Below are 27,730 nucleotides of genomic sequence, written 5' to 3' on the forward strand. Positions count from 1 at the left end.
GTTGACACTTTTTTTGTTTTAATCAGGATAACTTGTTATAAAAACTAAATTATATGCAAGCAATTTATTAGAACATAAAACAGTTGATTGTCCCTTAACCTATGGTTTGTGTTCGTAAAAAGGAGAGCTAGTTTTCATCTGCCTCTACAAGGATGGAATCAACTTTCTTGGGAGTGGACTAGCTGGCTGGGTGGCCTAGATTAATTATCACTCTTGCTAGTTGGGTCGGAAGTTGACTGGATTACTAGATATTGTGGTTACTTAGGTTGGGAGCCTCAGTTTTGTTTCTTGGGTTTGGATTTGTGGTGCCTTTCTCTCTATAGACTTAGTTACTCTTTATACCTGTCGGTCTTACTGGGGTCTTTTCGAGTTTCATTTTAACATGTGCATGAGTGTACATTCTAGGCTTAAATGGTTCCATTTAGGTTTAGCCTATATGTACTTAGACTAAATTTCAATATGAACGTATGCTTTCTTTCATATCCGATTTGGCTTCTGATGTGTTACCATAGACTTTGTTCTTTCTAGGGCGGCTTGGGATTACGGTTATTCAAGCTGGATATTTCTTGTGATTCCTTGTATGGGGACGTTGATTTACGGTGGCTTAGTATTGATTGATCTTATATTCGACATTCTATTGGGAGTCAACACCACTGGGGACACTCTTTCTAGTTTGATGGCTTTCAAGTGGTCTGTCTAGATGGGAAACTTTGATATTTTAAGACCCTTTTTAGAGTCGACATGCCCCTATGTCAATCTTGCTAGTTGGGCTGGGAGTGGACTAGCTGGCTGGGAGACCTAGATTTATTATCACTTTTACTACCTGGGTTTGAAGTTGACCGGATTACTAGATATTATGGTTACTTGGGATGGGAACCTGAATTTTGTTCCTTGGGTTTGGATTTGTCGTGCCTTTCTAAGTTGTAAACTTAGTTACTTTTTATACTTGTCGGGCTTACAGGGTCTATTTGATTTTCATTTAAACATGTGCATGAGTCTATGTTCTAGGCTTATAAAGACCAGTTAGGTTAAGCTTAGGTGTACTTAGATTTACTTTCGGTATGCTCGTATGCTTTCTTTCATATCCGCTTTGATCTCTGTTTGTTTCTAGATTCGATCTTTTCATATTGTTTTTTCCTTTCTTGCTTAGTCGACACGTGATTTGTACAAAGTACCCAGTTTTTATACTCATGCTACAATTTTAATCTGTTTCGTCATGTAGGTGCGGTGATATTTTTGCAATTAGAAGAATTAGGGATTTGGAGATGAGTGTGAGCACTTGGAGTCTTGGATGAGCTTATCGCATTTTATAATTACTTAGCTAGTCTTTTTCCTTTCTGAACAAGCTTTGTTTTTGTCCACTTTTGCCATTTTTACTCTTATTTTTAGACAATTGTGTATTTCTCATTTCTAGGTTACGGGAGGTACCTTTTGTATATAGTTTTTTCTTTGCCCCTGCTTTTGTTTTGTTTGGTGGTTTAGTTTGATTTCTATTTAGTTGTACCCATATACTTATTGCTTGCTATTCTAGGCAACAAATTAGTTTCCCTACTTTAGGGTTATAGTATATGCCCTCATGACTCGAGAAATCGGGTCATGAAAAGTTGGTATCAGAGCCCTAGATTTGCCTGTCTCACTTGTACAACGCTAATATTGATTAGAGATTTCTTGATCGGTGTGGAGACATTTGGATCCTATGTTTTCAATTCACAATATCCTTATGTCAAATGTATATTGATCACTTATAGCCTCAACGACATCTATTTCGTTATTGTAGTTGCTAATCATACAACCTAACTTGATTTGTCCTTGTTCTGTATTTTTAGTACCATGCTTTTTTTAAGGCGAAAACATTGATTTGCTGGAAGACAAGTACCTCTCGTTTGAACAAAACATATTCAAAGTTTCCTTACAGAATTTGAAGAAAGTCACATTTATGCCAATTTGTAGTTGTACGCGTAGTTTTCACGCAATAAAGCTCCAACAATTCTTGAAGTTCTTACTTGAGCATGCAAGAAATCCCAATAAACTTGTTATAATTCCAGAGAATAAGAACTACAACAGTTGTTCTACTAATACCTTAAATTTAATGAAGCATTTGTTAGCTTTTCCAACAACTGAAATTAATATTGATTAGAGATTTCTTGATCGGTGTGGAGACATTTGGATCCTATCTTTAGAAGTCTATAGGTAGTCTTTAGGAATTTATCCTCTTTTGTATTGCTTTCATGCAGCGTGTGTGTAGTTGGTTTCTTGAAATCTCACTTGTTTCATTCTTTTTAAAGGATGGCTCATACACGCCGTACGACAACTCGAGGAAGGAGTCGACCTCTACTACCGACTAGGAGTGTGCACTAGCCCTGAAGAGAGAGAGGTCTTGAGATATCAGCTGACCCTCTAGTAGTTTAAGTTTCGATTCAATCAACGGGGTCGGGGACTTCTCAGTCGTCCCGTGGACCCTCTATGGCTCTGCACCTTCACGCAACCATTGTACAACTTCTGAATGTTCTTGGGGTATGTAGTAGACTAGAGCTACAGTTGCACTAGCTCCAGAGGATCAACCTACATTTGGGCATCCCAGGTACCACCTAGAGGTGCCCAACCTGTGAATGCCGCCGAAACCATACCTTTAAAGAAGAAGATACTTGGAGTGTTTCTCATACTATAACCTCTAAGGTTTTTTGGGGCTGTGGGTGGGGATACTCACAAGTTTCTTACAACTTTCCATTAGCGACATCATATTCTAGGTCTAGTGGAGTCGAGAGCAGCCGAATTCATGGTGTATATGTTAAATGTGTCAGCTAGCAAGTCGTGGCATACCTACATTTAGACTAGTTCAGTTAGGTCTCCTCTTTACAGTTGGACCAAGCTTTCTGAGGTTTTTTTTAGCTTAGCTCATCCCTCACAACTTCATATGAGCTAAGTATATCTTCAGAGTAGTATTGAGCACCGATATGGATATGCGATTTCATATTAACTCAAGTCTCCATAAACTATGTAGCCATCATAGGTAGTAAAGAATCATACTTTTTAGATGACTCCTTAAGTTGCTTTTTAGCATAGACTAGTGGATCCACTTAGTTAAGGCGTCTTATATGATGCCAAAGTATAGGACATTTCTGGCAGCGTGGGCAAGACGTTGTATCATCACTTTGGCTCAGAGTGGTGGTTGTCGGTTAGGGAAAATCCCACAATAGTATTTGTATTTTTATATGCATCAGATATATTTGTATTTTTATATACAAACAGAGCTCATATTGTATATTTGCATACATACAAAGTTATTATTGTATTTCTAAATACACAGTGTAGAAAACAATGTTTTAAAGCCTTTCTTTATACTGTATTTATTTACACTACGTTATATTGAACTGAGTTCAATTAAGTTGAGCCAGGTAAGTTATTCAGTTCCTTTCAAGCTTATATCCTGTTTAGCATTCCAACTCGCATATTTGTACATTCAATGTACTGATGCCAGTTGGCCTGCATTATTTTATGATGCAGACGCAGACAACCAAGATCAACATCCAGCACATCGTTGATCCATTTGAGCACTCAGAGTCTGTGGTGAGCCTCATTTCTTACCGGAGGTTCCCTTTTATTGATTTCAGTATTTAAGTTCATTAGGATGTCGTGGGTCTTGTCCCGACATCCATCTCAGTTGTTTAGAGGCTTCATAGATAGACAATCAGTTAGTTCTTTTGTCATTATCTTGTTATTGGTTTATCTTTAGATTTGAGTTGCCAATTTGGCTAAGTTAAATGTTTATTTCTAAAACATTGTGAGTTTAGTTTGAGACATTTGAGTTATCTTGCATTTGAGTTCTTTTCTTAATGTTTAAAGTCTTCCGCTGAGTAAGTAAACTAGGCCAAGGGTTCTCTTGAGGGCAGCAATGGTTCGTGAATGTCGGCCATGTCCGGGGTGTAGGCTCGGGGAGTGACAAACTTGGTATCAGAGCATAGAGTTCAAGAGTCTAGGTAGTCTATGAAGCTGTGTCTGTAGAGTTCTAGTTATCGGTGTGAAGCGAGCCACATCTATAATTAGGAGGCTGTAACACTTAAGAAAATTTCTCACTTCTTTCACACTCATTTCGTGCGTTAGAGTTTGATCTCTAAAAACTTTCTTCTAATTCGTGCCTGCACGTGTTTACAGATAATCATGCCTCCACGAAGATCTGTCAGAAGTCATCCTGTTAGGTGTAATGTTGAGGAGCAAGAGTTACCAAATGCACCTGAAGTGCAACCTCAGGGGGAACTCACTAACACTGAGTTCAGAGAGGCAATAAGTATTCTAAGTCAAGATGTGGCTAACTAGGTTGGGCAACAAAGAGAAGCTAGATAGGAAGTGACTAATACTTCGAGGATCCAAGACTTCTTTAGGATGAATCCTTCAAGTTTCACAGGTTCAAGCACTACTGAGGATCCAAAGAACTTTATTAAGGAACTGAAAAAGATATTTGATGTTATGTGCGTTGCCGATACTGAGCGTGTTGAACTAGCTGCATATCAACTGAAGAATATTTCTAGGACTTGGTTTGACCTGTGGAAGGATGGTAGAGTTGAGGATGTACCACCTGCGAGTTGGGATTTTTTTAAGAAGGCCTTCTTAGGGCGTTTCTTTTCTCGAGAACTGAAAGAGGCTAAGGTACAAGAATTTCTTACCCTTAAGCAAGAGTCACTAAGTGCTCATGAGTATAGGTTGAAGTTCACCCTACTATCCCATTATGCTCCGAAGATGGTTGCAGATATGTGGAGTAAAATGAGTTTGTTTGTTGCTCGGTTGTCGTGTTTATCAAGCAAAAAAGGCAGGGCAGCGATGCTAATTGGGGATTTGGATATATCGAGGTTAATAGTATATGTGTAGTAGGTCGAGGAAGAGAACGGGAGGGATAGAGAGGATTTCAGAAATAAGAAAGCTAAGACAGGAAATGAGTCCGAGCAGCAGAAAAGTAATGTGAACCGTTCGTCCTTTTAGCAAAAGCAAAAGGGACCTGCTCCATCATCTTCTAGTGCACCTGCACCCAGAAACAAAGGTGAGTTTAATAGTTAGAATTCCCAGCATTTCAGGGGTAGCCTACCCAATCTTAGGGTAGTATGGCACAAAAAGGTAATTGGGATCCTACATGTGATAAGTGTGGTAGAACACACCAAGGTAAGTGTCGTGATGGCCAGTCAGGTTGCTTCAAGTGTGGACAAGAGTATCATTTCATGAAAGAGTGTCCCAAGAACCAGCAAGGTAATGGGAATCAGGGCAATAGAGCCTAATCTTCATCAGTTGCTCCACCAGACAGGGCTGTACCTAGTGGAGCTACTTTCGGTACTGGCGGAGGAACAAAACGTCTTTATGCGATAACTAGTGGCCAAGAGCAAGAGAACTCTCTAGATATTGTCACTAGTATGATTAAAGTCTTTACTCTTGATGTTTATGCTTTGCTAGACCCAGGAGCAAGCTTATCTTTTGTAACTCCTTATGTTGCAAATAGTTTTGATGTTCTTCCTAAGAAACTCTGTAAACCCTTTTGTGTTTCTACACCTGTTGGGGAGTCTATTCTAGCTGAAAGAGTTTATCGTGATTGTGTCATTTCAATTAATCATAAAGACACCATGGCTGATTTAATTGAGTTAGACATGGAAGATTTCGACGTCATTCTAGGTATGGACTGTCTTCATGCCTGTTATGTCTCCATTGATTGTAGAACTCAAGTTGTTAAGTTCCAAATTCCTAATGAGCATGTCTTAGAGTGGAAAAACAGTTCAGCAGTGCCTAAGGGTCGTTTCATTTCATACCTTAAGGCAAGAAAGTTAGTTTCCAAGGGGTGTGTCTATCACTTAGTCCGATTTAATGACTCTAGTATTGAGATACGTCATTTTCAGTAGAAAGAAAGTATCCAGAAGTCTTTCAAGATGATCTACCCGGAGTCCCTCCTGAGAGAGAGATAGACTTCGGTATAGATGTTCTTCCAAATACACATCCTATATCTATTCCACCATATAGAAAGGCACCAACAGAGTTGAAAGAGCTTAAAGAACAATTAAAAGATCTCCTAGATAAGGGCTTTATTCGACCAAGTGTCTCACCTTGGGACACTCCGGTCTTATTTGTGAGAAAGAAAGATAGTTCCCTTTGGATGTGTATAGATTACCGTCAGTTGAAGAAGGTTACCATCAAGAATAAGTATCCTCTTCAAACAATTGATGATCTTTTGATCAGCTTCACGGTGCTACTTGTTTCTCTAAGATAGACATCAGATCAGGCTATCATCAGTTCAGAGTAACGGAATGTGATATTCCAAAGACAACTTTCAAAACTCGTTATGGTCATTATGAGTTTTTGGTCATGTTCTTTGGTTTTACCAATGCGCTTGCGACATTCATGGACCTTATGAATAGAGTATTCAAACCTTATTTAGATATATTTGTTATCGTGTTCATTGATGACATACTAATCTATTGAAGGAATGAAGAAGATCATGTTAGTCATTTCATAATAGTTTTCCAAACTCTAAAGGATAGAGAGTTGTATGCCAAGTTCCCTAAGTGTAAGTTTTAGCTTGAATCTATGGAATTCTCAGGCCACATTGTGTCTGGAGAGAGAACTAAAGTTGATACTCAGAAAATTGAGGTAGTGCAGAATTGGCCTAGACCCGCATCTCCAACTGATATTAGAAGTTTCTTGGGTTTGGCTGACTATTATAGAAGGTTCATATAGGGGTTCTCATCTATTTCATCCCCTTTGACCAAGTTAACTCAGTAGACAGTGAAGTTTCAATCGTCTGAAGCTTGTGAGAAAAGCTTTTAGGAATTAAAAAAGAGGTTGACTACTGCACCAGTTTTGACCTTACTAGAACGTACTCAAGGTTTTGTGGTGTATTGTGATGCATCTAGAGTTGGTTTGGGTTGCATATTAATGTAGAATGGCAAGGTTAAAGCATATACCTCTAGACAGTTGAAATTTCATGAAAAGAATTACCCAATCCATTACTTAGAGTTGGTTGTCGTGGTATTTGCTAGGAAGATATGGCATCATTATTTGTATGGTGTTCATGTTGATGTATTCACTGATCAGAAGAGTCTTCAATATGTGTTTAGTTAGAAAGAGCTTAATCTGAGATAACAAAGGTGGTCAGAGTTACTCAAGGATTATGACATAAGTTTTCTTTATCACCTAGTTAAGGCTAATATTGTTGATGATGCCTTGATGTAGATTATATATGGGTAGTACCGCCCATTTTGAGTAAGATAACAAAAAGTTAGCAAAAGCGGTGCATAGACTTGAACGACTAGGAGTTCGAATAATGGAATCCACTAAAGGAGGAATAGTGGCTGAATCATCATTAGTGTCAAAAGTGAAAGAAAAGTAAGACCGCGATCCTATATTGCTTGAATTAAAGGCAAGTGTTCATAAGAAAAAAGAGATGGCTTTTGAACAAGGTGGAGATAGTGTATTGAGGTATCAAGGTAGATTGTGTGATTGATTTCTAGGGTATTTGGGATGATCACCTACCTCTCATTGAGTTTGCCTACAACAATAGTTACCGTGCTAGCATCCAAATGGCTCCATATGAAGCTCTTTATGGGAGAAGATTCAGATCTCCCATTGGATGGTTTGAAGTTGGTGAAGTTGGGTTATTAAGACCACACTTAGTCAATCAAGCTATGGAGAAGGTGAGAGTTATTCAAGAGAGATTGAAAACAACCTAGAAACTTCAGAAATCCTACACTAATGTTAGGATAAGAGACGTAGAGTTTGAAGTAGATGATTAGGTATACTTGAAAGTTTCACCCATGAAGGGTGTTATGAGATTTGGTAAGAAGGGGAAACTTATCCCCAAGTATATTAATCCTTACCGAATATCAAAAAGGGTTGGAAATGTAGCTTATGAGTTAGAGCTACCACAAGAGTTAGCAGCGGTTTATCTGATATTTCACATTTCCATGTTGAAGAAGTGCATGGGAGATCGTTCACTTATCATACCAACTGAAGATATTGGTATCAAGGGCAGCTTGTCTTATGAGAAGATTCATGTTCAGATTCTAGATCGCCATGTTCGAATGTTAAGAACAAAGGAAGTAGCATCAGTAAAAGTCCTTTTGAGGAACCAATTTATTGAGGAAGCTACTTGGGAAGCTGAGGAGGATATGAACAAGAGATACCCAAATCTCTTCAAATCCAGAGAAGTTCCAGACCAAGGTACTAATTCTATTCTTAATACCCTTTTAATATATAAGTTGGCATGTTGTAATTGCATTGCTTGTTGGGTTTTTGAGCTGAATCTTATATGTTACACCCTTAGCCTAGTAAGAGTAATATCATTCGAGGATGAATGTTCCCAAGGGGGAGATATTGTAACACCACGCTAATTGAAAGAACTAGAAAGAAGTTAAAAATTGGAAATAGTCATTTTTGGAAGGAATATAAAATTCTGGAAATTTGGTATGTATGTTAAGTGGTGTTTTTGGTCAACTTTAAATGCACATAACTCCTAGATCAGGATTAGTTAGGTTTGTTTCCAGATATTTTAGAAAATATCTTGGAATAATCTTTCCAACGCCGCGGAGTTTTCGCTCTTCCGAGTTCGTATTAGTGAGATATGCCCATTTGAAGTTGAGTTGTTCGAATAAAGAAACTCTAATCCAGATTTTTGAAGGGTAGGTTAGTCATTTCCCTACCCAATTATTAAATCCAATTTTAGTAAATTATTTGTCGTATAAACTGAGTTAGTTCAGTTTATGCAATTAAAAAATAAGCTAGGGCTTTGAGCGAAGAAAAAAGAGGAGAAAGGATAAATGAAACTCAATTCGTCAAGTTCTTGTGATTTTGGTTGTGGAATTCGCCAAGGATTCGATCCTACAAGGGATGTGAAACATTCATAGCATTGGGTTTGTTCACCCACGGGTCAAATATGTTTAATTCAGAGAAATTCGTTCTAGAAAAGTTGAAATTTTGATGTTCTTGGTATGTATATCTCGAATTTGTTTTCGTTCTTGAATTGGGTTGAATTGAGAAGTTTTTGAGATCTTTATGTTGAGTTTTAGGATGGTTTTGAGTTAGGTTCTTGGGTACATATACTAGGTATCTGAATCTAAAAAGAATTTGAGAAAAATAGTCGAGTTTAGGTGAATTGGGGCTGGAAAACGAAGAAGGAAAATGTCTAGCAGGTTTTGCCACGCAAGTCCACGTCGTGGACTTGCTCCCCCAATGAACAAAACTCAGCTCCGTGTCACGGTTAGGACGGGGAATCCTCTGTTTCAAAATTAAATTTCACGATCAAATATTTAAATGCAACTCCACGTCGCAGACTTGTTTCCAGATAGTGATTTCTTGATCTTTTCTCATGTTTAGCTATCTAAAAACAATCCTAAACATCATGAGATTGTTCATATCACAAATCACAATCCTTGAATCCATAATTCAATTCAAGCAAAGTTAAGAGTCAAGTTAAGAGAAGTTTATAAAGTTTTCAAAAGTCTTTTACAAACATTTTTACTTTGTTGAGTTCATTTCACAAAAAGCTATAAGGGAACTAAGTATTCCCAAGAGTTTAAAATGTTTTCACATTTGAGTAAGAAAGGGAACACAAATTCCAAGAGAGCTTTTAAGCTATGTTTTGAGTAATTGTCTCAAACAAAAGAAAGAAGTTTGTTTTAAAAATATATGAGCTAAGTATATTTTGGGAGTAGTATTGAGCACTGATATGGGGATGTGAGTTCATATTAACTCAAGTCTCCATAAACCATGTAGCCATCATGGGTAGTAAACGATCATACTTTTTAGATGACTCCTTAAGTTGGTTTTTAGCATAGACTAGTGGATCTACTTAGTTAAGGCATCCTATATGACGAAAGTATAGGATAGTTCTGGCAGCGTGGGAAATACATTGTTTCATCACTTAGGCTCAGAGTGGTGGTTGTCGGTTAGAGAAACTCCCACAGCAGTATTTTGTATTTTTATATACATCAGATATATTTGTATTTTCATATACAAACAAAGTTCATATTGTATATTTGCATACATTCAGAGTTATTATTGTATTTCTAAATACATAGAGTTGAAAACCATGTTTTAAAGCCTTTCTTTATACTGCATTTATTTAAACTACTTTATATTGAAATGAGTTCGGTTAAGTTGAGTTGAGTTGAGCCAGGTAAGTTATTCAGTTTTTTAAGCTTATGTCATGTTTAGCATTCCAACTCACATACTCATACATTCATTGTACTGATACCAGTTGGCGTGCATCATTTTATGATACAGATGCAGTTAACTAGGATTATCATCCAGCGCATCATTGATCCAGTTGAGCACTCAGAGTCTGTGGTGAGCCTCATGTCTTTCCGGAGGATCCCTTTTATTTCTTTTAGTATTTTAGTTCAGTTAAGTTGAGACTAGGTTTGTTTCTTCAGTTTCTTTCAAGCTTATGTCTTGTTTTAGAATTTCCCTCACATACTCATACATTCAATGTAATGATGCCATTTGGCTTGCATCTTCTTATGATGCAGACACATGTAACCAGGATCAACATCCAGCTCATCGTTGATTCTAGTTGAGATCCAGAGTTGTTGGTGAGCCTCCTTGCTTTCGGAGGATCCCTCTTTTTATTACATTATCATTTTAGTTCATTAGGATGTCGTGGGTCTTGTCCCGACATCCATCTCAGTTACTTAGAGGCTTCATAGATAGACAATCAGTTAGTTCTTTTGTCATTATCTATTTATTGGCTTATGTTCAGATTTGAATTGCCACTTTGGCTAAGTTAAATGTTTATTTCTTAAACATTATGATTTTAGTTTGATACATTTGAGTTATCTTGCATTTGACTTCTTTTCTTAATGCTTAAAGTCTTCCGCTGAATAAGTAAGTCAGGCCAACAGTTCGCTTGGGGACAGCAATGGTTCTCGAGTGTGACATGTTTCTTCTTCATTTTCTTACCTACAAATTTGCCTAAATTCGATTCTCTTTCTGAAATTCTCTTTAGATTCAAATACCCATCATATGTACACAAGAATTGAATCAAACAGAACTCTAAAATCTACCGTAAACTCTCAAAAACTTCTCAATCTCATCCCAAATTTAGGAACAAAATCAATTCAAGAATATAACTCAAGAACATAAGAGTCTCAATCTTTTAGGAAGAAAATCATACTAAACTAAACATGTTTGTTGCGTGGGTTAATGAACCCAATGCTATGTGAACTCACATACCTTGTAGGGATCAACCCTTGGCGAAATCGTCAAGCAAAACTTCAAGAACTTGGTGATTCCTTGCTTCTTCTCCTCTTTCTCCTCTTCTTTTCTCTTCTCTCAAAACCCTAACTTGTTTTTCAAAAGCGTAAACTGAATCCAATCATTTTAGACTCAAACTTAATTATCAAAAATGAAATTAATTAATTTGGGTAAGGAAAAGACCAAACTACTCTTTAAAAATCTGATTTTGACTTTCCTTAACTAAACAGCCCAACTTCAAATGGACATATCTCCCTCAGAAGAACTTGAAATCGTGCAAAATTGACGGAGTTGGGAAGATAATTCAATGGTATTTCCTACAGTATCTTGTAGAACACCTAACTTATCCTGAGCTAGGAGTTATGGTCGTTTGAAATTGACCTAAAACTCAAACTTAACATAATTTAACCAATTTTTCCAGATTTTCATTCTTTCCAAAAATGACTCTTTCTAATTCTAGTTTTTTGTAGTTACGGGGTGTTACAATATCTCCCTCTTGGGAACATTCGTCCTCGAATGATCTTACTCTTACTAGTCTATGGGCGTAACATCAAGCATGAACTTCAAACACCCAACAAGCACAATGCAATTACAAAATGCCAACTTATAAAAATAATGCAAAGAAAAGGATTAGTCCCTTAATTTGGAACTTCTCCGAATTCGAAGAGTTGTGTGTATCTCTTCTTCATATCCTCCTCAACTTCTCAAGTAGTTTCCTCAACAAACTGATTTCTCCAAAGAACTTTGACGGATGCTACCTCTTTTGTTCTCAACTTGAGAACTTGGCGCTCTAGCATCTAGCAGGAATCTCCTCATAAGATAAGCTATCCTTGATTCCAATATCTTCAGTTGGTATGATCAATAAAGGATTGCCCATACATTTTTTAAACATGGAGACGTGGAACACCAGATGGACTGGTGCTAACTCTTGTGGTATCTCCAACTCATAAGCTTCATTGTCAATCCTCTTGGATATTTTGTAAGGACCAATACACCGGTGACTAAGCTTCCTTTTCTTACCAAATCTCATAACACCCTTCATGGGTGAAACTTTCAAGTAGACCTAATCATCTACTTCGAACACTAACTCCTTTATCCTAATATCAGTGTAGGATTTTCGACGATTTTGCGCTATTTTCAACCTTTCTTGGATAACTCTCACTTTCTACATAGCTTGATGAACTAAGTATGATCCTATCAACCCAACTTTACCAACTTCAAGCCATCCAATAGGAAATTTGCATCTTCTCCCATAAAGATCCTCATATGGAGCCATTTGGATGCTAGCATGGTAACTATTGTTGTAGGTAAACTTAGTAAGAGGTAGGTAATCATCTGAATTACCCTTGAAATCAATCACACAATCTACCTTAACACCTCAATACACCATCTCCCCCTTGTTCAAAAGCCATTACTTTTTGCTTATGAACATTTGCCTTCAATTCATGCAAAATACGGTCTTGGTCTTATTTCTCTTTAACTTCAGACACTAAAGATGATTCAACCCCATTCATTACCACTACTCCTCCTTCTGTGGAATCCATTAGACGGACTCCTAATCGCGCCAGCTTATGCACTTTGAGCGGGAGACAAGGGGCGAACCCGCAGGTTCCCGATGCCCTACCTGAAGCCCCATCGCAGGGTCCCCATTTTCCTCTACCCATCTTTTGCTAACTCTCTCTTCTATTCCTCAACATGGGCGGTACTACCTATACATAACCTACTCAAGGCATCAGCAACAACATTAGCCTTACTTAGGTGATATAGAATACGCATGTCAAAATCTTTGAGTAATTCTAACCACCTACTATGTTTGAGGTTAACCTATTTCTGACTAAACACATACTGAAGACTCCTATGATCGGTGAACACATCCACATGAACACCATAAAGATAATGACGCCATGTTTTCAAAGAAAATACTACGACACCCAACTCTAGATCATTGGTTGGATAATTCTTCTTGTGAACTTTCAACTATCTAGAGGCATAAGCTATAACTTTGCCATTCTGTATGACATACAACCCAATCCATCTCTGGATGTATTACAATATACAACAACGTTTTGTGTCCCTTCTAGTAAGGTCAATACTGGGTAGTAGCCAACCTCTTTTTCAACTCATGAAAGCTTTTCTCAAATGCTTCGGACCATTGAAACTTAAATTTTTTCTGAGTTAACTTGGTCAAAGGGGACGAAATAGATGAGAACCCATCTGCGGACCTTGTATAATATCCAGGCTACCCCAAGAAACTCATAATATCAGTTGGAGATGTGGGACTAGGCCAATTCTACAATGTCTCTATTTTTCTGAGTATCAACTCTAATTCCAGCACCAGAAGCCATGCGGCCTAAGAACGCCACAGACTCATGCCAACACTCACACTTAGAGAACTTGGCATACAACTCCTTATCCTTTAGTGTTTGGAGAACTATTCTGAGATGGCTAGCTTATGAGTTGGAGCTACCCCTAGAGTTAGTTGCGGTTCATCCGGTGTTTCACATCTCCATATTGAAGGAGTGCATGTGCAATCCAATTTATTGATCATACCAACTGAAAGAATTGGGATCAAGGATAATTTATCTTATAAGGAGATTCCTGTTCAGATTCTAGATTGCTAAGTTCGCAAGTTGAGAACAAAAGAGGTAGCATTAGTCAAAGTCGTTCGGAGGAACCAATTTGTTGAGGAAGCTACTTGGGAAGCTGAGGAGGATATGAAAAAGAGATATCCACATCTCTTTGAGTCCAGAGAAAATGCTGACCAAGGTACTAATTCTCTTCTTAGTACTCTTTAACTTATGAGTAAGCATGTTGTTTGTTTGCATTTGTTTGTTGGGTGTTTGAACTTGATGTTACACCCTTAGCCTAGTAAGTGTAATCTCATTCGAGGACACATGTTCCAAAGGGGGAGATATTGTAACATCTGGCAAATTGAAATAACTAGGAAGAAGCCAATAATTGGAAATACTCATTTTTGGAAACAATGAATTCTGGAAATTTTGTAAAGTTAGAATAAGTTGAGTTTTGGTCAACTTCAAACAGCCATATCTCCTATATCATGATGAGTTAGGTTTATGTCTAGATATGGTTAGAAATATCTTGGAAATATCTTTCCAACGCCGCCAATTTTGTGCGATCCGAGTTGGTATGAGTAGGTTATGCTCTCTAGAAATTGGGATGTTGGATTAAGAAAATTCTAATCCGTATTTTGGAAGGGTAATTTAGTCTTTTCCTTACCTAACTTATCTGTTTAATTGGGGTAAATTCAGATTTTAGTAGGTTTTAGAAAGGTGAATTTTATGCTAGGGCTTGGAGAAGAGGAGAAAAGACTAGAATGTTCAAGATTAGTCGATTTCGTCAAGGATAGCTTGTAGATTTCATCGGGGGTGATCCTTAAAAGATATGTGAGATCACATAGCGTTGTGCTAATAAACCCACACACCAACATGATTAAATTCAACGAATTTAAGTCTTTGAAAGTTTAGAAATTGAGTTCTTGATGAACATTGTTGAAAATTTCGTTCGAATTTCTTGTGGGTTGTGTTGTTGGAGGTTCTTGATATTTGATTCATGTTTCCGGGTGTAATTTTGGTTTGAATCTATCATATATTGAAGTTATAAATGAGTATAAGTGTTTGGGAAAGGAAACATTGAAGTTTAGAGGGTTTAGAGATGAAAAACAGAGAAGAAAAGTCGGCAAACACTTGGGGATAGGGGTGGGGCATCGCGCCAGCCAGCGCACCCCAAAAGAGTCTCTGAATGTTCACCCTTGGGGGGCCGCACTAACCACCACGCCCCAGACCGGTATCTGAATATTGAGGGTTGGCGCCCCGCTCCTCTCAGAGTGCCAGGGACGCCAGTTCTCCCCATTTGCTCCCCACCTTTTTGTACTTGTTCCTTAGCAATGTACCTTTGTTCTCTAGTAGATTCCAACACTCTAAGGTACATCCAAACATCATGAAATCATCCATAAACATGAGATCATGAACCTTGAATCCATAATCCAATTGAAGGAAAGTTAAGATCAAAGTCAATAGAACTTAAGAGTCAATAGAATTTAAGAAGCAAGTCAAAGAAAAGTTTATAAAGTTTTCAAAAGTCTTTAAAAAACGTTTTAACCTTGTTTTAAGACTCAAGTTTCGAGTTAAGTAAATAGTAAAGAGTTGAGTTCATTTCTCAAAAAGTTATAAGGGAACTAAGTATTCCCAAGAGTTTTAAATGTTTTCACATTTGAATAAGAAAGGGAAACATTGATATCCAAGAAAGCTTTTAAGCTAAAGTTTTGAGTAATTATCTCAAACAAAAGAAAGAAATTTTGATTTTAAATCATATGAGCTAAGTATATTTTGGGAGTAGTATTGAGCACTTATATGGGGATGCGAGTTCATCTTAACTCAAGTCTCCATAAACCATCTAGCCATTATAGGTAGTAAATGATCATACTTTTTAGATGACTCATTAAGATTCTTTTAGCATAGACTAGTGGATCCACTAAGTTAAGCGTTCTATATGAAGGCAAAGTATAGGACAGTTCTGGCAGCGTGGGCAAGACGTTGTATGACCACTTAGGGTTATAGTAGTGGTTGTCGGTTAGAGAATCTCCCACAGAAACTATATTGCTTTATTATATGAGTAAAGTTGAGTTTGTTATTGCATTTTCTTTGACAAACTAAGTTGCTTTTATTGTTTTATAAAGCTTTTGATATATTGCATGTGTCTTATTGATTTATTGTTAGTTGAGTTATTCATGAGTTGAGAAGAGCTAAGGTAAGTGTTTCTTCCAGAATCTTTTCAAGCCAATGTATTATTTAGCTTCCCAACTCGCATACTCATACAATCAATGTACTGATGCCAGTTGGCTTGCATCTTATTATGATGCAGACGCAGATAACCAGGATCAGCATCCAGTTTCTCGTTGATCTAGTTTGAGCACTCAGAGTCTTGTGGTGAGCCTTCTTGCTTCCGGAGGGTCCCTTTTATTGCTTTTAGTTTTATTATTAGCTGATTAGGATGTCGTGGGCCTGTCCCGACATCCATCTTAGTTGTATAGAGGCTTTATAGACATATAAACAGTAAGTTAGTTAAATTCATTTGTCACTACTTTATTATTGGCTTATGTTTAGAAACATGTGGTTGCCATTGTGGCAAAGTTTGAATGTTTATTTAAAAGACATTCTAAGTTATTTCACAAGTCCCATTTTAGACTTTTTCTTGTGTTTAAGTTTTCCGCTGAGTAAGCAGGCCAAGGGTTCACTTAGGGCCAGCAATGGTTCTCCTGTGCCATCCACGTACAGGGTGTAGGCTCGGGGCATGACAATAGATGTTTTGCCTTCCTTGCTTGATAGGCGAGACAACCCAACAACGAATCAACTCCTTCTGCTTCTTATGGCAGCAAGAGAACCCATTGTCTGGCTTGGACCCGCACTCGAGAACCATTGTTGGCCCCAAGAGAACCCATTATCTGGCTTACTTATTCAGTGGAAGACTTGAAGCATTAAGAAAATAATCCAAATGCTAAATAACTCAACTGTCTCAAACTTAACTCATAATGTTTTAAAAATAAACATTAAACTTAGCCAAAGTGGCAACTCAAATCTGAGCATAAGCCAATAACAAGATAATGCCAAATGAACTAACTAACTGTCTATCTATGAAGCCTCTAAACAACTGAGATGGATGTCGGGACAAGACCCACGACATCCTAATGAACTAAAATGATAAAGTAATAAAAAGAGGGATCCTCCGGAAGCTAGGAGGCTCACCAACAACTTTGGAGCTCAATTAGAATCAACGATGAGTTGGATGTTGATCATTGTTACATGTGTCTGCATCATACGAAGATGTAGGCCAAATGGCATCAGTACATTGAATGTATGAGTATGTGAGGGAATTTCTAAAACAAGACATAAGCTTGAAAGGAACTGAAGAAACAAACATGGTCTCAACTGAACTGAACTGAACTAATTTCAATATAAAGCAATATAAATAAATGCAGTATAAAGAAAAGCTTTAAAATAAGGTTTTCAACTCTGTGTATTTAGAAATACAATAATAACTCTGTATGTATGGAAACATACAATTAGAACTCTGTTTGTCTATGAAAATACAAATATCTCTAATGTATATAAAAATACAAAATACTTATGTGGGAGTTTCTCTAACCGACAACCATCACTTAAGAGCTATCGTGATGATAAATCATTTTGAATCACGCTGCCAGGGCTATCCTATACCTTCCCATGAGTATAAAACCTAAACTACTAAATGGACCCACTAGTGTATGCTAAAAAGCACTAAGGAATCATCTAAAAACTATGACCCGTTTTTACGAATGGTGGGTACATGGTTTATGGGGGCTGTGAGTTGTCTGAACTCTCCCCCATATTAGTGCTCAATACTACTCCCAAAATATGATACTAGCTCTTATGTTTTAAAAACATACTTCTTTCTATGATTTGAGATAATTGCTTAGCTCAAAGGCTATCTTGAAAATCAAAGTTTCCCCTGTACCTTATTCATGAAAGTGCTTACTCTTTAACTGAAAACTAGCTCAAAGGCTCTTTGGAAATCTTAGTTTCCGTTCTTATTTAAATGTGAAAACATTTACTCTTTACTGAAAAGTAGCTCAATGGCTCTTTGGAAATTAAAGTTTCCTTTTCGTGTTTAAATGTGAAAACATTTTAAACTCTTTGGGAATACATAGTCCCCATATACTTTTGAAGAAATGAACTTCAATATTTACTCTTTACTCTTTACTCAACTTGAACTCAAGTCTTAAAACAAAGTTAAAACGTTTGTAAAAGTCTTTTGAAAAACTCCATGTACTTATCTTGACTTGACTCTTAACTTCTCTTGACTTGACTCTTAATATCTCTTGACTTGACTCTTAATATCTCTTGACTTGACTCTTAACTTTCCTTGAATTGAATTATGGATTCAAGGATTGTGATTTGTGATAGGACAGATCTCATGATGTTTAGTAGTGTTTATAGATAGTTAAACATGAGAAAAGATCAAGAAATCAATGTCTGGAAGCACGTTCACGACGCGGAGATGCATTTAATTATTTAGTCGAGAAATAACTTTTGAGGCAGAAAATCCCGCGACCGCTCCATGATGCGAGGAAGATATTTCCAAAACTCACGGACCTGGTACCCAGATTTGCCCGACTTGTTCCTTCTTCATTTTCTGACCCCAATTCACTTAAACTCGGTTCTTTTTCTAAATTCTCTTTAGATTCAGATACCCATCATATGTACACAAGAATCTAATAAAACACAACTCTAAAATCGACCTTAAAATCACAAGAACTCCTCAATCTCATCCCAAGTTCAAGAACCAAAGCAATTCAAGAATATAACTCAAGAACATCAAAGTCTCAATCTTTTAGGAAGAAAATCATACTAAAATAAACATGTTTGGCGCGTGGGTGAAAGAACCCAATGCTATGTGAACTCATATACCTCGTAGGGATCAACCCTTGGCAAAATCCTAAAACAAAACGACAAGAACTTGGCACAATTCCTTGCTTCTTCTCCTCTTTCTCTTGTTCTTTTCTCTTCTCTCAAAATCCTAACTTGTTTTTCAAAAGCGTAAACTGAATCCAATCATTTTAGACCCCAACTCTATTATCAAAAACGAAATATATTAATTGGGGTAAGGAAAAGACCAAACTACCCTTTCAAAATCCGGTTTTGACTTTCCTTAACTAGACAACCCAGCTTCAAATGGACATATCTCCGTCATAAGAACTCCAAATCGCGCAAACTTGGAGGCGTTGGAAGGATATTCAAAGATATTTCCTAAAGTATCTTGTAGAACATCTAACCCATCCTGAGCTAGGAGATATGGTCGTTTGAAGTTGGCCCAAAACTCAAACTTAACATAATTTAACCCATTTTCCAGATTTTCATTCTTTCCAACAATGACTCTTTCTAATTTTAGTTCTTTCTAGTTATGGGGTGTTACATCAAGATTATGCCATTTTATAGTCGTACGCGTAGTTTTGACGCAATAAAGCTCCATCAATTCTTGAAGTTCTTACTTGAGCATGCACTAAATCCCGATAAATTTGTTATAGTACTAGAGCATAAGGCCTGCAACTGTTGCTCTACTAATACCTCAAATCTAATGACGTATTTGTTAGTTTTCCAACAAGTGCAATTATTTCCTTTGGACCAATTAGGTATAATATTTTCTATTCCTAGTTTGTTTCTTTTATTTTTGTTGACATTTTTTTTTGTTTTAATGAGGATACCTTGTTATGAAAATTAAATTTTGTGTCAGCCATCAATGAAAACAAAAAACATTTGATCATCCATTTACCTATGGTTTGTGCTCGTAAAAAGGAGAGCTAGTTTGCATCTCCATATACAAGGATGAAATAAAATTTTCTTGGGAGTGGACTAGCTGGCTGGGCACCCTAGATTGATTATGACTCTTGCTAGTTGGGCTGGAAGTTGACTGGATTACTAGATATTGTGGTTACTTGGTTTGGGAGCCTGACTTCTCTGTCTTGGGTTTGGATTTGTAGTGCCTTTATCTCTTGCAGACATAGTTACTCTTTATACCTGTCGGGCTTACGGGGGTCTGTTTGAGTTTCATTTTAACATCTTCATGACTGTACATTCCAGGCTTATAGGGGTCCAGTTAGGTTAAGCTTAGATGTACTTAGATTAACTTTCAATATGCTCGTATGCTTTCTTTCATATCCATTTTCGCCTCCGATGTGTTACCATAGCTACTGTTCTTTCTCAAGCGACTTGGGATTAGGGTTATTCAGGATGGATACTCTTGTGATTCCTTGTGAGGGGACGTTGATTCACGGTGGTTTAGTATTGATTGATCTTATAATCTATATCCTTTTGGGAGTCAACACCACTCGGGACACTCTTACTAGTTGGATGGCCTTTAAGTGGTTCTTCTAGATGGGCGGCTTTGATATTTTGAGACCCCTTTTTAGAATCGACACGCACCCATATCAGTTTTGCTAGTTGGACTGGGAGTAGACTAGCTGGCTGGGAGACCAAGATTGATTATCACTCTAGCTAGTTGGGCTAGAAGTTGACTGGAGTACTAGATAATGTGGTTACTTGGGTTGGGGGCCTGAATTTTGTTTCCTGGGTTTGGATTTGCGGTGCCCTTCTCTCTTGTAGACTTAGTGACTCTTTATACATGTCGGGCTTGAAAGGTCTATTTGATTTTCATTTAAACATGTGTATGAGTGTATGTTCTATGCTTATAGGGGTCAGATAGGTTTATCTTAGGTGTACTTAGATTTACTTTCAGTATGCTCATAAGCTTTCTTTCATATCCGTTTTGACCTCTATCTCTTTCCAGATTCTATTTATTCATACTGTTTTTACCGTTCTTGCTCAGTCGACACGTGATGTCTACAAAGTACCTAGTTTGTATACTCATGCTTCAATCTTAATCTATTTCATCATGCATGTGCGGTGATTGTTTTGTGAAATTAGAAGAATTAGGGATTTGGAGATGAGTGTGAGCACTTAGAGTCTTGCATCAACTTATCTAATAATGTACTTATTTAGCTAGTCTTTTTCCGTTTTGAACAACCTTTGTTTTTTGTCCACTTTTGCGATTTTTACTCTTATTTTTATACAAATTTGTACTTCTGATTTCTAGGTTATAGGAGGGACCTTTTATATATTGTTTTTTGTTTGTTCCCGCTTTTGTTTTGTTTGGTGGTTTAGTTTGATTTCTACTTTATTGTACCCTTATACTTATTGCTTTCTATTCTAGGTTACACATTAATTTCCCTACTTGAGGGTTATAGTATATGCTCTTATGACCTGAAGAATCGGGTCATGAAAAGTTCGTATCAGAGCCATAAATTTGACAGTCTAACTTGTACAGAGCTAATACAGATTAGATATTTCTAGATTGGTGTTGAGACATCTATATCCTAACTTTAGAAGGCCATAGGTTGTCTTTACAAATTTATCCTCTTTTGTATCGCTTTCATGCAGTGTGTATGTAGTTGGTTTCTTGAAATCTCACTTGTTTCATTCTTTTTTCAGAGGATGGCTCATACATGCCATACGACAGCTCGATGAAGGGGTTGACCTCTACGGCCGACCAGTAGTGCAACACTAACCATAAAGAGAGAGAGGTTTGGAGCCATCATCTGAGCCAATAATAGTTTCAGTTCCAGTTCAATCAGCAGGGTCAGGGCAATCTCAGCCATCACTTGGACCCTTTATGGCTCCGTACGTTTAGGCAACCATTGTACAACTTCTGATTGTGATTGGGGCATGCAGCAGGCTAGAGTTGTAGCTGTACTAGCACCACAGGATCAGCCTACAACAGAGATATCTCATGTCTAGGTACCACCTAGAGGTGTCGAACCCGTGAATGTGGTTGAAGCCATACCTTTAAAGAGGAAGATGCTTGGAGTGTTTCTCATACTCTAACCTCGAAGGTTTTTTAGGGTTGTGGGTGAGGACACCGACAAGTTTCTTACAACTTGCCTTTAGCGACATCATATTCTAGGTCTACTGGAGTCCAGAGAAACCGAATTCATAGCGCATTTGTTAGATATGTCAGCTAGTAAGTCCTGGCGTACCTTTATTTAGACTTGTTTAGTTAGGTCTCCTCTTTTCACTTGGACCATGTTTTCTGAGGGTTTTTTTAGCTTGGCTCATCCCTCGCAACTTAAATGATCGCCTCAAGATCAGTTCTACAGGTTTGAGCAGTGCTCCCATGAGTGTGTCAGAGTATGAGGCGAGGTTCCATAAGTTGTTCGACCACACTACTATGATTCTACCTACTAACAAGAAAATAGTTTAATGCTTTGTCTGTGAGTTATGGCTTCAGCGGATGGAGACTTAGTCTATAGTTTCTATGGGTCATTTATTCTCGATGTTGTTGATCACGGCCACACTATGGAGTATCTTCGTCATGAGCCCCAAGGCGGTAATTAAATAAGGTCTACAATGATGCAAAAATCTTGAAGTTGATGCTTGATTCAGAGAAGTTGGGCATAACACGAGGGAACAACAACGTATTGTACTTCAGCCATAGACAAGGTGACTGAGTTATGTTACCTAGCTGCTCATAATACTAAGCATGGCCCTAAGAAGTCAGCCATTTTAGATGTGCTTTTTCTACCTACTAAGTAGACTACGTAGTCTGCAAATGCAAATCCGACAAGATCAAATGAATAATTTGTAGGATACTAGAGAACCAAGGTCAACGTTCATTTAAGATATCACAAAATCCTTTTGATAGCCTTGAGATGGGATTTCTTTGGAAATGATTGGAAGCATGCACAAATTCCAATATTAAATACAATGTTAGGTATTTTAGCCATTAAGTACAATAGAGATCCAGTCATTCCTATATACTTTGTGTCATGTACCAGGACTAGGTTCATCTTTATCAAGCTTCGTTGTTGTTGAAATTGGAGTGTTATTCTTGTTTGCTTCATTCATGTTGACCTTCTTTAGTAGAGCTTTTTTGTACTTCTACTGATGAGTTGAACTTCTAGATGAGGACTATTTGATTTCAAGACCCAAGAAGAAGTTAGGCTCTCCCATCATGCTCATTTAAAATTTGTTGCTCATCAGTTGTGCAAAGTCAGCCCCATGTTTTAAATATTTTACTCCAAAGATATTGTCATCTAAATACACCCGAACTATGAGCATATTGGTGCTCTGATTTCGAAGAACAATGTATTGTCAATCTTGCCTCTTGAATACATGTGTGCAAGCAAGAAGCTTGCTAGGTTATTACACCATGCTCTTGGGGGTTGTTTTAATCCATACAAGGCTTGTCCTGTTTGTACATGTTTGTACACGTTTTCAGGATGGTCATAATTTTCAATTCCAGGTTTTTCTTGAATAATTAAAGAAACTTTGACCACCTAAAAAGAACTAAGTTCCTTTTGAATTTTTAGAGACAAAAATGCAATAAAATAAAATAGAGATTTTATCGTGGAAAACCTCCTTACTCAAGGGAAAAAAACAACGATCTACCCTCGTAGCATTTTAAACCAAACGTCCCTAACTTCAAAGAGCAACTTTAGATTACAACTCACTCTAATTGTTCAACAATTAACTATAATCCTATACTCTACTCTCCAAGATGCCAAACTCACTTTTTGTTACAAAAGCTTACAAATTCTCTTTCACTCTTAGTACAATTATCTCTAAACAATAATTCTAAGATGTACCAATCCAAACTAAGCCTGTTGAAAGAAAAACCTTCTTGTAGTTCTTTTTTCTTCTGTCGTATACACTTTAGCATTGCATTGCTCTCGCCACTAAATTCTCTCAATTTATGAATTCCAATAGTTGTTTTTCTCTTTGTCAAAGATCCTTTTATAAGGGAGGATTCAACCCTAATTGAATCCTACAAGGAAAGTAATTCTTTTCCTAAAAAATTTCCTTTCCGTATAAGGAGTCTTCTTCACTATTTTTCCTTATTTAGAAGTGTTTGTCTTCGACGCATTATTTCTTCTTTCCTGCTCTTTTATCTTAGCTCTAGTACAAGCTTGTGAACCTGGTTAACTTTGTCATTGTCAAAACTTTACTCAGAATATTTACAGGTCATCATTAATTTATTTCTCCTCTGAGGACTCAACTTCTTGAGTATCTATCAATATATATAGAGATTAGTTAGAGAACTCGATATCTTGACCATGGTTCATTTTTAATGCAATGTTGTAATTAAGCTAAATCAATAGAAATTATTTGCATAATGGAAATCAAGTCCTACTAATTGCTACTCCTATAAAATAAAAATGTAATGTGGAGACGTGAATAACATCTCATTTAACATAAAGTTGTTGTCATGATGATGCATATGAGTTTGTTACGTCTCTCCTTATCTTTTATGGATTCAAATATAATTAAAAATTATAAAAATGAAAATAATAATTTTAAACAGATTAAATGGGAAAATAGGTGTGAACTATTTAGCATAAATAATCAACTAAGAAACATTAATGAAATAATTATCTTGAATGTCTAGATCTCATTAATTAATTAATTTATATATATGATTTATATGATTTGACCAAAAATAGAAAAAAAATGGTCAACTCCATGGCCACTATATAAGTAGTGTGACATTAGCCCTATCATGAAATTATACATACATTCAACAAAATCTAAACAAAAAAAATCAAGATTTTGAAAGGGAAACCAAAGACTAAATTGTGTATTTATCCTTTATCCTAATTTCATTTCTTAAATTTTGTGTTTGAATCTTGATGAATAATTTTATTAACTAAAATACATGACTTGTAAACTTTAAGTTTATATGTTTTATTGCTCTTTTTTATGGTTTAAAAACACTGCAAATTGTAATTATATAGTATTACATGGGATAATCTTAGTAGCATTGACTACTAAATTTTCACTTTTTTTGGTGAGATCATTCAATTCCTCACCTTAATTGTAATCTCCTCGTTAATTTTTCCCTTTCCCGACCCCTAATTTTTAAAAGAATAATATATTAATTAATATCATATATTATCACATTAAAAAAGAGTGTCATGTGATATAACTTTGTTTGTTGGACATTAAAGAAAGAATAAACAAACAAAAAAAAGAAACAAAAATTGTCTATAGCAATTGTAGTTACAAGTAATCTTATTCTTGGTATTGATGTATGATAATTTCCACCCCTTCTTAGCCCTGTGTTGTTTCTCTACAAAAGAGAAGTAGCATGAATTTTTGGGTCTTAAAACTTTTGAACGGAAAATAAAGAGTTGTGACTTTTCTGAAATATGGTGACTTTTGTGACTTTTGGGAAAGATTGTGATTATTCTGAAGGATTGTGGCTTTACCAAGGGGTTGTGACTTTTCCAAAAAAGCACAATAAGCACATGTTTACTCTATTCTTTGTTGTTTATAAATATATTTGTTTGTTCTTAATTTTTAACAAAAGAATTTCTGAAATTCTTCTTATTCTTCATAAACAAATTCTAGTGTACTTTTTTTGCCATTGAGTGGTCAGCTGACGTTGTGATTTCAGGTAGCAATAGTAATACAAATTTGAACAACATGAGCAACCAAGACCAATTCTCTAGCACCTTTGAAAGTCTGCTTATTGAAAACTTACTTCAGAAAAAAAAACTACAAATTGAAACAAAATGTGAAGAAATTGATAAGATTAGTAAGCTACCCTATGCTCTTATTATCCAAATTCTTTCTTTATAATCCATAACAGACACGTTCAGAACATCTACTCTCTCTAAAGATTGGCAATACTTCGGGACTTCTATCAATAACATTGGTTATGACATCGAGGAGTATGGTCGTTTAGATCGCTCAGCGGTGCACAGATTTATTTCCTTCACGGATAATGTACTACCTCTCCTTAGCCATTAAAACGTTCAGTCTAAACTTTGTGTTCAGATATGATGATGGTCTGTTATATTTTCCCTTAATTGACAAGTGGCTTAAATTTGTTTGTGAATAAGAAAATGAAGGATTTACTCATGAATATACATTATAGAAATGTTTATCCGACAGGGCATGACCAACCCTATAGCTTGCCAGAAATTCTCTGTAGTAGTTCATCGATTATAAAAATTAAGTGCAGTAATTGCAGAATATAAAAGATTGTGTACTAAATTAAATATCTCTAAAGAGTTTAACGCTAAAAAGTTTGTTAATTCGGGATAAATACATTAAACAAATAATGTCAAATTGTCCTCAATTGGAATCATTGAATCCATATGGAGTTTTTGGTTTTAATCATGCGCATAAAATCCATATAGATCAAAGATTCCAATTAAGGACAATTTTACATTATTTGTTTAATGTGTTCATCCCGAATTAAAAAACTTTTTAGCGTTAAACTCTTCAGAGATGTCCAATTTAGTACGCATTTTTCTAATGTTCTGCAATTATTGCAGTTGAGTTTTATAATCGATGAACTACTACAGAGAACTTCTGGCATTCTATAGGGTTGGTCATGATGCCCAGTCGGATAAGCAGTTCTATAACATATATTCAGGGGTAAATCCTCCACTTTCTTATTCACAACAAATACAATCCACTTGTCAAATACGGGAAAATAAGAAACACCATCATCACATCTGAACATAAAGTTTGGACTAAACTTTTTAATGGTAGAGCAGCTAAGGAGAGGTCGTACATTATCCGTGAAGGAAATGAATTTGTGCAATGTCAATATTAATAATGACTGCAGTTGGTCCGTCACGATCATCCTGACGGGTATTAGTATTCACTCGAAGGTGATACATGCTGCTTTGAAATTGTTGCTCCATATGTTGAACACTTAACGATTTCTGGGGTTTTACTCATATGATAATTAAGTTCAGGGACTTGTCATCTTTGAATTACACAACTCTCGATTTCTAATTTGATGAATTAGATGAAGTGAATGAAAACATAGAGAAAGATCTTTTGGCATGCGTTCCTTGTGCTAATGAGCTAATAATGTCATCCTGGTTTACCAAGGTTAGTTATCAGTCCCAAATATATCCAGTCTTTTTATATTGATTGTGAATTGAGCTCCTGTTTTCTACCTATCAACTTAATTGTATGGTGGGGGTCATGATTTTTTCAATTAACCTAATTAATTATCTATTGATTCACTTCTTTTTAATTAACTCATATAGTTTTAATTTAGTACGTGAGGTTAAATATTAGTTCATTTTATTGGTCTAGGCTATAAGGTGTTACAAGAATGGGAAATCACTACAGGTTTAGTTTGTAAGGCTTGTAAATCAATGTACTTACCTTTATTCTGCCTCATTCTTCTATTCAAGTGATTTCCAGTTTGTTTTTGGAAGAGGAAGATATCTCCTTACCGTTGCTGGAATGCAGATTCTTGACAATATGTTCTTGTATTTCAAAACATTCCTTCCCCTAGACAACCTCTTAAGGTCGACTCGTAATTTGGAAGACCTAATGATATTTCCCGATATGCTAGTATGCTTTCAATTCACAATATCTTTATGTCAAATGTATATTGATCCCTTACCGTCTCAACGACTTCAATTTCATTACTATAGTTGTTAAGCTTACCACCCAACCCGATTTGTCCGTGTTTTGTATTGTAGTACCATGCTTTTTTTAGGGCGAAGACATTGATTTGTTGGAAGACAAGTACCTCTCGTTTGAACAAAACATATTCAAAGTTTCTTTACAAAATTTGAAGAATGTCAATGTTATTCCATTTTACAGTCGTACGCGTAGTTTTGACACAATAAAGTTCGATCAATTATTGAAGTTCTTACTTGAGCATACAATAAATCCCAAGAAACTTGTTTTAATACCAGAGCATAAGGATAGTAACAGTTGTTCTGCTAATACCTCAAATCTAATGAAGCATTTGTTAGCTTTTCCAACAAGTGCAATTATTTCCTTCGGACCAGTTAGTCATAATGTTTTCTATTCCTAGTTTTTTTCTCTTGTTTTTGTTGAATTTTTTTTTGTTTTAATGAGGATAACTTGTAATGAAAATTAAATTATGTTCCAGCCATTAATTAGAACAAATAATAGTTGATCGT

The 27,730-nt window shown here is 36.4% G+C and overlaps 3 pseudogenes; all 3 read left to right on the forward strand.

Annotated features, from left to right (window-relative positions):
- Window positions 1–108: 108 nt before the first annotated feature.
- LOC125819858 (U6atac minor spliceosomal RNA) lies at window positions 109–168 on the forward strand (annotated as a pseudogene).
- A 2,295-nt stretch (window positions 169–2,463) lies between these two features.
- On the forward strand, window positions 2,464–27,621 carry LOC125819824 (uncharacterized; annotated as a pseudogene).
- LOC125819854 (U6atac minor spliceosomal RNA) lies at window positions 19,555–19,615 on the forward strand (annotated as a pseudogene).
- Window positions 27,622–27,730: the final 109 nt, after the last annotated feature.

The sequence above is a fragment of the Solanum verrucosum genome, unplaced genomic scaffold (genome assembly GCF_900185275.1).
Source record: "Solanum verrucosum unplaced genomic scaffold, falcon-dt-bn FXZP01000239.1, whole genome shotgun sequence".
Classification (NCBI taxonomy): Eukaryota; Viridiplantae; Streptophyta; class Magnoliopsida; order Solanales; family Solanaceae; genus Solanum; species Solanum verrucosum.